At 34.0% G+C, this 15,829-nt stretch overlaps 1 long non-coding RNA gene across 1 annotated transcript; it reads right to left on the bottom strand.

Moving 5' to 3' along the window:
• Positions 1-1,869: 1,869 nt before the first annotated feature.
• Positions 1,870-4,416, bottom strand: LOC133177154 (uncharacterized). The gene is made up of 3 exons (XR_009719618.1): positions 4,357-4,416; positions 2,143-2,188; positions 1,870-1,946 (listed from the first exon to the last, which is right to left on the bottom strand). It is a non-coding gene; the product is annotated as an uncharacterized LOC133177154 (long non-coding RNA).
• Between the last annotated feature and the right edge of the window lie 11,413 nt (positions 4,417-15,829).

The raw sequence follows: 15,829 nt of genomic DNA, 5'->3' as shown, positions 1-15,829 counted from the left end.
GAAACGCTACACAATTTGCACGAAACGCTGAACGGTTTACACAAAATGCTACACGGTTTGCACAAAATAAAAAGCGCACAAAAGTCACATGCTTTTTTGGGGTAGTAGCACGACCAAAAATGCATCAACTGACAAAGTTTTATGATTCTAAGCCAATAAGTACCTGAAATATTTAATTAAAGCCATCAATTTTCAAAAGTAGGTTCGATGACCTACTTTTTGGTTGACATACTCCAAAGACTCAAGATGCATCAACTGACAAAGTTTGATGATTCTAAGCCAATTAGTACCTGAATTATTTAATAATAGTCATATAAATTGAAAAGTAGGTCATGGTGATCTACTTTTCAGTCGACCTACTCCGAGGACCCAAGATACATCAACTGACAAATTTTGATGATTCTAAGCCAAATAGTACCTGAAAAACATAAAAAACAGCCATAAATTTTCAAAAGTAGGTCACGGTGACCTACTTTTTATTTGTCATACTCCAAGGACCCAAGATGCATCAACTGACAAAGTTTGATGATTCTAGGCCAATTAGTTCCTGAAATGTTTAATTAAAGCCATAAATTTTTAAAAATAGGTCATGGTGACCTACTTTTCAGTCGACTTACACCAAAGACCCAAGATGCATCTACTGACAAAGTTTGATGATTCTAGGCCAATTAGTACCTGAAATATTTAATTATAGTCATATAAATTGAAAAAGTAGGTCACAGTGAACTACTTTTCAGTCGACCTACTCTGAGGACCCAAGAAATTTTGATGATTCTTAGCCAAATAGTACCTGAAAATATTAAATATAGCCATGAAATTTCAGAAGTAGGTCATGGTGACTTACTTTTTGGTTGATGTTTTTTGGGAACCCAAGATGCATCAACTTACAAAGTTTTATGATCATAGGCCTTAAAATGTCCAAATTATGCCTCTAAAACGCTTTGAAATCAAATGCCTGCAAATTTCAAAAGTAGGTCACTGTGACCTACTTTTTAATAAATATGTTTAATGGCCCCAAGATGCATCATCTTACAAGATTTAATGATTCTAAACCTCTCAGTATTCGAATTAATGACCTTAATTGTTTTGAAAAAAGATTAACCATAGAATTCAAAAGTAGGTCAAGGTGACCTACTTTTTAGTTGACGTACTCTGAGGACCCAAGATACATCAACTGACAAAGTTTGATGATCATAGGCCTTAAATTGTTCAAAATATGCCTCTAAATCATTTGGAAAAAGAATTGCTGCAAAATTTAAAAAGTAGGTCCTTTTGAGTCAACATGATATGAGGTCCTTAGATGCATCAACTGACAAGATTTGATGATCCTAGTCCTTATAGTAAGCAAAATATCAACATTTTAATATAATGTAATTTTTGGTCAACTTTGAAGTGACCTTGTGACCACGCCCTTTGCCCCAGGGTAAATCCCCATGCAAATTTTAATCTACAACATATCCTCATCCTTTTGTGTAAGTTTGGTGATAATCTGCCCAGTGGTTCTTGAGAAGAAGATTTTTTAGCAACCAGTACTTTTGTTTCTGTTTTCCTAATTATCTCCCCTTGTTATAGGGTCACAACCCTAGTTTTAGTAAAAAAGGGAGCCCTTGGGCCAAGGATACCCTGTGACAAATTTGACAATAATTGGTCAAGGGGTTCTTGAGTTATGGCCCATATTCTAAAAGTTTATGCACACCGCACAAATGGCCATAGCATAAGCTCTTTGAGCCTTTGGCTCAGAAGAGCTAAAAAGGGTTAACCAGTTATGTCTAAAAAATTGTTACTTTAAAATATTTATTAACAGAATTAGAAAGACATGCAACATACCTTCTGATTCTTCACCCGTGAATTTGATTTAGGTGGGCAGTTCAATTTGTGTTGAATAAAGGCTTCGATATCTGTGAAATGAGTATGACATGTTCCACAAAAAAATATGTCAGAAGCATCTGAAAATAGAGCAAGTGCAAAATGTTACAGTATCCAGAGTGATTTTACAGAATTGATCTTTTTTTTTTTGCATTAGTAAAATCAATATAGTAATATACATCGTGCTCTTCACAAAATTAGGCATACTGATTTAAAGTCGATCTAATTCAGTTATTTCCTTTGCACTTGAAGAATAAATTTCATAGTTCCACTAACCTGCTTTGTCAGCCATTTTACAAACTTTGCTCTCTTCTTCCTGAACCTTTATAACAATGTAAAAATCACTTTGATGACTTTATCTATATGCTTGCTTGGATTTGCAAATTTTGTTTCTGCACTTGCATGAACTTTGAAAAATTTCAGCAAGCTGAAAAAAGTTTCAGTGCCTTAAAGAAATAGGTCAAGGCCCTTTAATTAACAGTTTGATTTAACATTAGATTGATTAATTAAAATTTAACGGTAAATTTTGATTGTGTTGCCTGCATTGCACTGAGAGCCAAAAACAATTACTTCCATCTACTAAAATTGAATTCTGCATCTATATATTAACCATGATAGTTGAGTGGACATTTAAATTATGAATGATTCCTACCAGTAACACCCATTTCTTTGATTCCCCTTTATTCAAATAATTGGTGAAAAATTGTCCTGATTCCAGAGAGAATAAAGTCATCAGGTAAACAACAGACAGACTAACAACTTGATAAATTGAAAGCCATGAAAGACAAACATTGGCTCAGAACAATAATCATCATGAACAAATTTTAAGTCATTTCTTTGAATGATCCAAAGATATTGCATAGACTCTATCTTACTTTCTCGTTTCTTTGTGAGCATGACCTGATATGAGCATTATAAACAAGATACAAATAGTTCCTGCAGATCATCTTTAAAAAAGACTAGAGATAGAATAAATTTAAATTAAGAGTTAGAGCCTGGACATGATATCACCATATCAATACCTACATGACCTTGACTTTTGGATTTGATATTTCAACAGGTCAGGCACAATCTCTTGATTAAGCTATATAGCTTGATTTAGCTATATAGCTTTATTAAGCTATTCAGAATAGCTTGATTTAGCTATTTTATCACACTTTTTTCTCAGATGTGTTATTTTCCAAATATGCACAAAAAGTTGCACCTTGGTGCAGTGATGATATTCAACCTTGAACTCTTATGAAAATAATGCATGTTAAAATCACTCATCAAATTGCGTCTCCTTAAGAGACTTTGTACTCAAAGTTCTAAAAGTTTTGGGGCTATATAAAGCAATTGATACAGTTACTTCTTCAGTGAAATTATAAAGGAGGCCAATTATGGTCAACAAGATAATTGATTGGTAATAATTCAGTACGAGAAGCAATCATACTTATCCATGCCTCAATGCACACAAGGTAGTGTACAGTTACCCAAACAATGGAAATTCATTTTTTGCTTAAAAAGTATTCAAATGCTGCAATGTTAGAACTATCTTTGTTTTGGGCTATTGATTTAATAACCCATATTACATATATAAATAGTCAAATACTTGCGACTTTTTGTCTATTTTGTACAAATAACATTTTTGTGAAAACCTGCATATAAATAGCTTTATCAAGCTATTTTGAATAGCTTAATAAGCTATATAGCTATTTCAAGCTATATAGCTTAATCAAGAGTTTGTGCTGGACTTGTTTAAAGGGGACACAGTTGTATTGTTTACATTTTAAATTTCTATGCTTCTTCAAAAAATAAAACCAGTTAAATGAATGGAACTTACAAAAATATTATATTCTTAGAATTCAATGACAACAACATTCTTCTTTACATCACATCAAATATCTGCTTTTGTAAACAGGGCACGAGCACTGTTATTGTTAATGTTTACATTTTACCGGGTGTGTTCAATTTGTTAAACTCTGCACACATTACTGAGCACGGACTGGCAATACTGGTGAGTTGGTTTTTGCTTTCTCACATTCCTATTCTGAATTTTCTGGATTATAATCTTAATATTTTTCATTAATACACAACACTATTTCTTCTTTTCTTAAGTATTAAGGATAAAGTTTACTTTGTGAAAGTGTGTAAGGATATGTCAATCCGTGTCCAAAAATTCGTAGTTTTAATAACTTCCGGGTGAAAGAAGTTTTCCAACACACTTTTTCTTGTGAAATGCTCTAGCAACATATGTCATGATATCATACAGAAAATTTGAGAAAATATTAACTTCAAATCTGTGTCCAAGCCTGTTTAATAGACAGGATCACAACAAACTTCTTAAGGTAAGGATTTGAATTAAGTGACAAATAGGAAGATGGTTTGGCAGGGATGCAAGCCAAAGCAATATTTCTCTCATTGAGGAAGACCATAGTTGTTAGGCCTAGGAACTACACAGCTCATTTAACCACCTTCTTCTATCGATTCAATACTTTTTATTTTAATTACCAGCATTTCTTGATTGCAGGCCTTGCAGAGAATGTTCACAACATTATCGTTGATATACTCCTCTCCCACACAAAAGCTCTTTTTATGGAAGTTTCTCCCACAAGAAATGCAAGAAATCTGTAAAAGAATTTCTAAACTTTCAAACATATCAATCCAATCCCATTTTTAAAGATATTTTTTTAGCAAAAAACTTCAATTTTGCAATGACATCATCTATGCCCAATGTGTTTTGCCAGCATGAAGATTCACAATTACCAGGAACTATCATGGTGTCAAATGTAGAACTTCTAAGAATGATATATGGATCGAGGTAAAGAATAGTAATCAAGCTCAAAATTCCATTGAAACAATTAAATAGGGAGCAGAGCAAACATGGACTTCTAAAACATCAGAGGTGGAATTAGGTGCCATCCATGAGTAAGCATCCCCTGTCAACTAGTCCCACACCATGTGCTCCTTGTCATGATTAAGAAATTTTTATTTTAGAATTGATGACTTAAAACGATTCTGTTCATATTTTTGTTTCATTAACTTGTTTGTCAAATGCTTGCCTCATTTTAGAAATTGTTTGTATCTTGAGCATGCTCTTGTGCATTGAATCAACTGAGAAACATAAACCCAATATGCAGGTGATATGGGTAAATTGCTACACATAAACTTGAAGTCAAAGTCAAGGATCCAAAATGTTGATGCCATTGAATAGCTCTTATAAAAATGTCTTGAATAGTTTCTTTGACATTTTTGAAGTCAAGGTCAAGGTAAAAAATGTTGATGATTGATTGATTGTGTGTTGTTTTACATCCCATTCGAGAATTTTTCACTTATATATACCGGTGAAGGGCTTCAAATTTAGACCTTTACTCGGCACTCAGGGCCATTGAGCATTGACGGTTCTTTATTGTGCCAACGCCTGCCATGACACGGGCTCAGTTTTTAAGGTCTCATCCCAAGGACCCGCAACTTTCACTTCAAAGTGCTGAGTGCTTGGCGAAGGAACAGTTGCTACCTATTTTTCATCAACTTAAGTCAGTCGTAGCCATGATTCAAACACACGACCTTCTGATCTTGGAGCAAGCACTCTACTGATTGAGCTACCATGACGGTAAAATGTTGATGAAGTATAGTTCCTTTAAACTTAGCTCAAAACTTATTTGAAACAAGAGGCCCATGGGCCACATTGCTCGGCTGGACACAATGACTTGGAAGAAGCAGAAATTAGTTCAGTATTGAAATGTTAACTGGGGGGGGGGGGGGGGTTAACACTTCCTCTGGATGCTTCCAAATTAATATTACTAAACATTGCTTTCCCGTTCTTCAGCAGAAAAATTTTAAAGATTTTTTCCACTATGTATTCCTGTGAAAAACTGATTAATTATGTGGCCCAACCCTACCCACCCTAAATTTGAACAAATTTGAATGTACACTACCTGAGGATGCTACTATAATAATAGGACCAATCTCATGGTTTTGATGTTCTTGAGCAGCAGATTCTTTTCAAAATGATTCCTATATAGCTTTGACCCCCTGCTGTGCCCCCCACCCCCACCCACACCCCTAGGGGTCATAATTTGAACAAACTTGATTCTACAATACCTAAGTTTGCTTCTGTATAAATAAGACTAATAATGGCTTTGTTGTTCTTGAGAAGAAGATTTTTAAAGATATTTCCTATGTAACATGTATGATCAGGTTCCTACAAGGGATATATAGGTTTTTCTTTTACTCTGTCAAAGTTAATGACTGGAATGATTATTAAGACAGCTCTGTCTGAGGATAAATCACACAGTACTTCAATTTTCTTTTATCTAGAGATGGGAAGTGGGTAAGGTACTACTTAAACCGTTTTTCTCCCCTTCTGAACCGATGTATCAACCTTATTCAGATTTACTACACGCAGAACTTAAATCAATTCCCTTGGATACTTGCCACTGGTGCTTATAACTTTTATACTTTTATTTTGCTCTTACTCTTAACTTCTTTATTGCTGATTCAACTTCCACTTCTTCAGCTAGCTTCTGAATGCCTGACTTTCCAAATGCTTTGCCCTATATACCCTTTGATTACTCCATTCAAAAGGTTTTCAAGTCATTCCACAATTTGAAGTCTTCAATGCATTTTATGCAAATGCCCCTTAACCATTACACCTATACATTCCTATGTAAAACTTTGACCCACTATTGTGGCCCCGCCTACCTCCAGGGGTCTTGATTTGAACAAACTTGAATCTACACTACCTGAGGATACTTTTATATTGATATGACTAATAATGGCTTAGCTGTTCTTGAGAAGAAAATTTTTAAGATATTTCCTATATATTCCTATGGTAAACTTTGATCCCTTGTTGTGGTTCTTGAGAAGTTGAAAATTTTACAGACAACAGATGATGATGATGGACGACAAATGGAAGCTGGAAAATCTTTGATAAGAAAAGTTCATTTGAGCCTTTGGGTCTTTAAAAAGTGAGGTCAAGGTCAAAGGAAATGTAAATTTCAAACAAGAGGCCCATGGACCAAAACACTCAGCTGAGTCCTTTTGGCCCTGCTGTTTTTCATAAAATTTTTCCTCTCATAATACTTTGATTCCCTATTGTGGCCTCATCCTACCCTGAGAGCCATGATTTGAACCACTTAGAATCTACTCTACCTCAGGAAGCTTCCAGGTATGTATCAGCTTGACTGGCCAAGTGGTTCTTGAGAAAATTTATTTTTATTTTTTATTTTTCAATATAAAACTTTGATTCCCTATTGTGGCCCCGCCCTATCTCGGCGGTCATGATTTGAACAATTTAGAAATTTCACTACCTAAGGAAGCTTCCACGTTGGTTTTAGCTTTACTGGCCCAGTGGTTCTAGAAGATTACCCTCGGAAGGGGGCTTGGCCCTTCATTTTAATAACTTAAACTCCTCTTCTCTAAAGGATACTTTGTACCAAGTTTGGTTAAAATTGGCCCAGTGGTTCTTGCCAAGAAGTTGAAAATGTGAAAGTTTACAGAATGTACAGACAGACGGATGGACGACGGAAAACGGGTGATCAGAAATGCTCACTTGAGTTTTCAGCTCAGGTAAGCTTAAAATGTTGTGGTATTGAATAGCTCTCATTAATATTTATCAGCATATGAAGTTTGATAAAAATATCTGAAATAGTTTCTTCGACACTGAACTAAATGCTAAGTGTGACCAAAATTTTAAAAATTAGACTGCAAATTTTTAAACAGATAAACAGTGAAAACACCTAACAATCTCACCTTTTTATCACTGATCAAGATTCCATGTCCACAACAAGGACAGGCATGTTTTTGATAAACTGAAAAAAAAAAACAGATTAATGATACAAATTAGGGATATACTGTATAGGGGGAAAATAAATCGCGGTGTTAATATTTGCTATATTCACGGTGTTAATAAATCTGTGAATTCAAGAAACAGTGAATAAGTTTTCATAAACCTCCATGTTTTATTTGTAAATTTGAGAATATACTACGATAGGTATAAATACGTGCAGTACATTGTCATTTCAGTAATTATGAGTAGTACTTGTCATTCAATTATTTTAATTATCACGCTTTATTTTAATTCAAATCAGCAAATAAAAAACTGCATTTGTTAAAAAGCTGTTTTAATAGCCAACTCTACGTTTCATCAATCAAAACACGTGGGTCATGGGTTTTGATTACCCGTGTGTAACTAATGTTACCATGTGTATTTTTACCTACTATTAGTTTTTATCGACATTATGGTTTTTTAAAAAATCATTCAAATACCTATCAAACTTGCTGAAGATGTGGAAAGATATTATTTCGTTGACATACATTAACACATTTATTACCGTCCAGTGGTTTTTCGCCACGATGTATTATCCCTTTGGAAAGAAGATCTTCTATAAGATATGCATATAGAAGAGTGTATAGGAAAGTCATTCGAAGTTTATAGTCGAGGACTTTTAATAACTGCACTTATTTTAATTAATCGTCAATTTATTATTAAATCTAACTGTTTTATATAAACCTACACTGTTGCTCGTGAAGTGGATATATAACGCTGATTAATGTTGCTATAGACAAGGGAGGTAACTTTTATTATATACCAATTCTGCGAATTCAACAAACCGCGATCGTGTATGAAGAGAGAAAAATGTGAAAATTACAACCCGAGAAATTAATCCCCCATACAGTAAACAATGGCAGATACAGGATACAGAAAAATAAGATCAGCTATAGCATGCCAATTGCATCAAAAGCATTTTCTGCACAGCTACATGAGTAACAGTGTGCACAAAAGGCACTAGCCCAATGCCCAAATACTAGCAAACAAAGGTAATTAGAGATTACATAGCTCATCTCAATGAATGTTGCCTTTAAGTTCAGCAAAATCACACACTAAACTAATAATCTAGTAGTGTGCATCCCTAGATGGAAGTTTGGTTCAGGTTGGTCTTAAAGTAAGGTACTTGCATAGGACCTGTTAAAAAATTATTCCAGTCATTCATCAGAAAATTTTATTCCAGTCATTCATCAGGAAAATGTAGGTCAGATCCAGCATCTGAAGCAAGTCTGTGAGCATGATCTCTAGATGCATCATCAATGCAAGATTTGTCCAGGTAGGTTTTATACCGTATATACTTGCCTATAAGTCGGATTTTTGGGAGTTAAACTTTGGTCCAAAACTCCATGTCCCCCTGCGAGATGATATTCATGACTTAGAGAACTTTTATGAGTTGTTCATCATTGTTCATGAATGCTCATAAAAGATTCATAATAGTTTCATAAAAGTAGTTCATGAATTTAATTCATGAACACATTCATACTGAAAAAAATTTATACTTCATGAACAATGATGAACCTTTATGAAATTCGAAAATCTTCAACATTACACAGCAACACAAGTTTCATGATTATTCATGATTATTCATGACTCAATACAATTTAAATTCTATAATGATTCAAATTTATTGATATTGAATTATAAGTACAATTTTAATTAACTGAGTGTTCTCCATTGGTAATTGCTTAACAATACATGTATTACAATACTGTTCAATGTTGAAATGGAAAGACTAAATAGACAGAAAAGCTTGCTGGATTTTTTTTAACATCATTATAGACTATCAGTAATAAGTTGCAAATCAAGGAATTTACATCTTAAAATGCAAAAGATGTATACAATTGTGGTACATACACATTAACATGATTTGTATTTTCTCATGTCCATTTAAGAAATACATGAATCATCAATGTTTTCAAGTAATGATAACCATCACTCACAGTCCAGTATGTTAAAAAAAAAAAACTATTTGATCCCTAAAACTTATAATTTATTATTTTAAAAAAGCCTCCATGCCTATTGCAACATTTTTGTTCATGGGCATAAATGGTTCTAAAATTTACAACATATATATTTATTTCTTTTATAAGGTCACATCTTAAAGTGGAAAATAAAAATTGTGAGGTTAATAAACATGTTGCCGATCATCTGAAAAGATATCATATTAGTCTTGTCTATGATGTCAGTTTCAAATTGTGTGCTTGCATGAGAAGATCCAAAACAACTTGGTTCCATAAGAATCATACTCCTGTTAATTCTCCTTCACTGATAAACATAACTGATTCTTGCCGCTGATTCTTCAGTCTTTTGGGATATTTCAGTTCTAGTTGTTTCTTTGTTAGACCTGTAAAAATTGTACGCTCTTAATGAAAGTTATATTTTAAATGAATAGACATTGACAAAAAACAAAACAAAAAAAACATTCAGCAACTATCTGCATAGTTTCAAAGTAGGTAATCTATACGTCTAGTATGCCTGTGATGACTTAAGTTTCAATTTATGTGAATAATTTTGATGTATAAATAGAAACACAATCGTTTTCCCTGAATTCAATAAGCTAGATAATTAAAAAAAATATCAAGTTTAAATACTTTATAAAAATATTTCCACATAATATCAGTACTTTTTGCCTACTAAGTAATCTGTGAGGACACGGATTGTGTCAAACTCGGTCAACTAACAACACTGCATATATAATTTTAAATCGTTTTATCTCCCTCTTGTTTCATTCTTGAGAAAAAAGCAAATGCCTTGCCAATCTCATTTTGAAATTCGAACAAACCAAACAATAAATAGGGCCATAAAAATATAATTAATTCAAGAACATATGAAACAACAACCTTGCAGGTTGTGCACCTGATATCCATCCCATGATTGTAACATGTATAAAACAGATGAAAACTTACTCATGTTGTGAGCTGATGAATGCAGGCGGAACAGTGCTGGTCTTTCTGTGGATGTTGTTTGGATGGTGTGCATTTAAAATATAATCTCCAATGCAGTCTATATTGTATATTCTCAAGTTTACAAACTTCTATCACCCACCGAAAAACAAAAAAGCCGCCATCTTTTTAGCGGGTGGCGAGGCAATTCGTATCAATAATTTTTCACACCCTTTTTATTCAAAGATTTTTTTTTTGGTTTGTAGAAACGTTGGCATAAATATAATGAAAAAAGTAAAACTTTATTTGATAGTACCAGTCCACGATTAACTAGGCCTATTTATTTACCATTTTTTATCAAGGTACCCCAAACAAGAATATATTGGCGGCCAATTAATATTACGGGTATGATTTGAATCGCAACCTCAATCGTTTTTAGAAAACGTCGTTTGATTGGACGCTTCTGGTAGCTGATTTATATTATCATTACTGATTAGTTAAGCAGTAACGCGAGCGCCAAATTTTCAATAGATTGAAAGGAAGGAAGATGTGCATTGCATTGTCAGAAGATTGTCAAAAGATCTAGATTCTGTCAACATTTTTTTTAATGGAGTGTTAACTATTATATTCATCGAAAGGAAGGACTGCAATACAGAAGCATGTGGTAAGAACATAATTCTTTAATTATTTAGGTTCCAAATTTGTTGATTAGCACACTTGTTGCACGCATGCCAAACAAACGTGATTTAAAAAAAAAAATAACTCGGAGAAAAATATAATTTCAGTTATTGTTAAATGAAATGAATTTTAATGAAATATATTTTAAAAATTTATTTTAAAAAACTTTTGTGTTTTTGTCTCAGAATATTTTTTTTTTTAATTTTATTAAAAAAAAATGGAAAGGGGGGGGGGCATATACACCCCCGTGTGCCCATGGACTAGCTCAAATTGAAGAAAAAAAGGAAACTTGATTCTAAATTGAAACTAAAAATTTTTTCTGGCCTCCAGTTGCAGCATCACCACAATTCCCGTATTATTTAAAAGTATCCTGTTCCCTGTAATATTTATTTCTATTTGGCATATCATTTATATACATGTATATGTAATTTCAGGGAGAGTGAAATGAAAAACAAGGCCTATTGTAAAAGAGCTAGAAAAAACCACGTCATGATTTAAAGGATGGATTTCAATTTTGGATGAATTAGCGAGTGATCCAGCAGACACCCATAGAGAAAAAATTCATTTTTGGAATGTCAAGAAGCAAAGTTGACAGGGATAACAAATGCACCACAGGCATCTGACTTACTTGAACGTGCCATAAGAAGAACACAAGCGTTGTTTAAGATTCTGAAACTGATCCAGGCTGTACATGTAATTGTTTAAGAGTGTGTTGGCTAAAAGCTGTATACATTTATAAATTCAATGAATTAATTTAATACATAGCATTTAGTTTAGAATATTGTAGTCATTATTTATATATTATCAAATTTTTAAATAGAATGTTTATGTACGTGTATTTTGAGGGTACTCACAGTGGTTTTGCCAATTTGGCCTTCTGTCAAATTACGTAATTCAAGAATAATATTCTTAAAAAGTTCCTGAAATGTTCATGAAAGATCTAATGAAGCTAAAATTCACAGGACACTATGATTTCATGAATTCTATAAGGAAGTTCATGAATTTTCAAGAGTAGTAAGTAATTCATGAACAACCCACTATTCTTGAATATTCTTGAACTTGGTTTTCATGAATAAAATTCATGAAATCATGAGTGTCCAATTTTAACTTCATAGGATCTTCATGAATATTTCATGAGCAGATTCAAGAATATAATTCATGAACTTTTCTTAAAAGTTCAAGAATTATTCTTGATACTCTCGCAGGGGTCCGACTTATAGGCGAGTTATAAAAAGATTGGTATTATAGAAGGTCTATCCCTCTAAAATAAGCTTCAAAAATACAACCGACTTATAAGCGGACCGACTTATAGGCGAGTATATACGGTAGTTGCTTGGGTATGTCAATCTGCTCTTGAAACTTTAATTTGGTCACTTTTTTGAAAATATATGTCAAATGCAGCATCTGAAGCAACTCTGATAGTGTGCATCAATGAATCATTATCAGTGAAAAGTTGGTTAGCATTATAGGGCTTAATCACTTTAGAAAGAAACTGCTCTAAAAACATTAACCTAGTCACACATCTGGAAAATGTAGGTCAGATCCAGCATTTGAAGCAAGATTAGTAGTGTACATCCCTAGATGCATCATCCATGCAAGTTTGGTTAACATAGTGCTTATAGTTACTTTAGATTGAAGTTCCTCCAAAAACTTTAACCTGGTCACTCATCTGGAAAATGTAGATCAGATCCAGCATCCAAAGCAAGCCTGGTCACCCCTACTTACAGTCCCTGAAACGTTCTACTTTCCCACTTGAACGGTGAGCGAACACTGAACGAACGGTGAACGAACGCTGAACGAACACAGAGCGAACGGTGAGTGAACGATGTGTGAACGCTGAACGCAACTTGGTGAACGATGTGTGAACGGTGAGTGAACGCAGAACGCGAACGGAGCGCATACGCGAACGCAAAGTGAATGGTGAACAAACGGTGAACGCAAGATGAACAATTTATTCGGAATGCTTCTGATCTTTTCCGTGCATTGAAACCATTCTATTGTATTCTAATGTCAGATGCCAAAAAACAAGAGGCCCATGGGCCACAACGCTCACCTGAGTCAATATGGCCCTGCTGTTCTTTGTCAGCAGATTTCTTCTTCTATATATTCATACGTAAAGCTTTGATCAACTGTTCTAGGCATAACCTATCCCCAGTTGCCATGTTTTGAATGAAATTGAATCTAAACTTTCTGAGGATGCTTCTATATTCATATAACTAATCATGGTTTTGCTATTCTTGAAACGGAATTTTAAAGACGTCTGCCATCCTACCCTGGGGGGGAGGAAGGGAGGGGGGTTCAAGATTTGAACAAACTTGAATCTACACTACCTAAGGATGCTTCCATATCAATATGACTAATTATGGCTTTGTTGTTCTTGAGAAGAAGATTTTTTAAGATATTTCTTATAATATATTCTTTTGTTAAACTTTGATCCCCGATTATGGCCCCACCCTACTACTGGAGGATGCCTTGAACAAACTTGAATCTACAATACTTGGGGATGCTTCAATATCAAAATGACTAATCACGGCTTTCCTGTTCTTGAAAAGATTTTTCCTATTTATTCCTATGTAAAACTTTGATCCCCCATTGTGGCCCCACCCTACCCCTGGGGGTCTTGATTTCGACAAATTTGAGTCTACACTATCTAAGGATGATTCCATATCAATATGACTAATTGTGGCTTTGTTGTTCTTGAGAAGAAGATTTTTAAAAGAATTTTCCTATATATTCCTATGTAAAACTTTGATCCCCCATTGTGGCCCCACCCTACCTCCGGGGGTCATGATTTGAACAAACTTGAATCTACATTACCTGAGGATGATTCCATATCAAAATGACTAATTGTGGCTTTGTTGTTCTTGAGAAGAAGATTTTTAAAGAATTTTCCTATATATTCCTATGTAAAACTTTGATCCCCCATTGTGGACCCACCCTACCCCCGGGGGTCATGATTTGAACAAATTTAAATCTACACTACCTGAGGATGATTTCATATCAATATTACTAATTGTGGCTTTGTTGTTCTTGAGAAGAAGATTTTTAAAGAATTTTCCTATGTATTCCTATGTAAAACTTTGATCTCCTATTGTGCACCCACCCTACCCCCGGGGGTCATGATTTGAACAAACTTAATCTACACTACTCTGAGGATGATTTCATATCAATATGACTAATTGTGGCTTTGTTGTTCTTGAGAAGAAGATTTTTAAAGAATTTTCCTATATATTCCTATGTAAAACTTTGATCCCCCATTGTGGCCCCACCCTACCCCCAGGGGTCATGATTTGGACAAACTTGAATCTACACTACCTGAGGATGATTTCATATCAATATGACTAATTGTGGCTTTGTTGTTCTTGAGAAGAAGATTTTTAAAGAATTTTCCTATATATTCCTATGTAAAACTTTGATCCCCCATTGTGGCCCCACCCTACCCCCAGGGGTCATGATTTGGACAAACTTGAATCTACACTACCTGAGGATGATTTCATATCAATATGACTAATTGTGGCTTTGTTGTTCTTGAGAAGAAGATTTTTAAAGAATTTTCCTATGTATTCCTATGTAAAACTTTGATCCCCCATTGTGGCCCCACCCTACCCCCGGGGGTCATGATTTGAACAAACTTGAATCTACACTATGTAAAGAAGGTTTCCCATAAGTTTCAACTTTTCTGGCCCTGTGGTTCTTGAGAAGAAGATTTTTAAAAGAAGACACCAAATTTTCACTTATTCTTAATTATCTCCCCTTGGAAGAGGGCATGGCCCTTCATTTGAACAAACTTGAACCCCCTTCACCCAAGGATGCTTTGTGGCAAGTTTGGTTGAAATTGGCCCAGTGGTTCTGGAGAAGAAGTCGAAAATGTGAAAAGTTTACAGACGGACGGACGGACGGACGGACGGACAGACGGACTATGGACAAAATGTGATCAGAAAAGCTCACTTGAGCTTTCAGCTCAGGTGAGCTAATAAATAAATAATAAATAAATAATCAAATCAATGATTAAATAAATAAATGCTACAAAATTTTCTTAAGAAAGACCATACATGCACATTAAGTATCTTTCTTGTATGATGTTTAAATTCATTTTTTTTATCACACGATTTTTACCACTGTGAAACATTGTAATTGTTACCGAACACTGTAGTATAAAAGATAAAATTATTTTAGTGAGAAGATAAATATGTTTATTCTTATTTGATATAAATAACCTGTCCAGTACAAAAAAAGAGAAAACTTCTAACTTATAGAACGACTTACAACGGTTGTAACATCCATTCATATATTTCCGTGCCAAGGCGATTCCATGTAAAATAATGAAAAAAAAATAACAAAGGTCTGTGGACGTATTTGCATTAATACACTCATATTTTAAATTCTTAATGTAATAATATATTTATGTGTCATTTCTATTTTTTATGATGATTTATTGAGCAGACTTCTACATCTACCTGTAGACATTTCCCTGTGATTATACTCAGACAAGATAATACAAAGAGGCATATCCATATTATTTGTTTTAGATTAAAATTTCAGAACTTGATATTTAAGTTATATGCTGTCATAGTTTTTATTAAACAGACAAATG

Source organism: Saccostrea echinata, unplaced genomic scaffold, assembly GCF_033153115.1.
Source record: "Saccostrea echinata isolate AGI-Se365-2 ecotype Australia unplaced genomic scaffold, CSIRO_AGI_Sech_v1 ptg000086l, whole genome shotgun sequence".
Lineage (NCBI taxonomy): Eukaryota > Metazoa > Mollusca > Bivalvia > Ostreida > Ostreidae > Saccostrea > Saccostrea echinata.
This window is presented reverse-complemented; position numbering and strand designations above follow the sequence as displayed.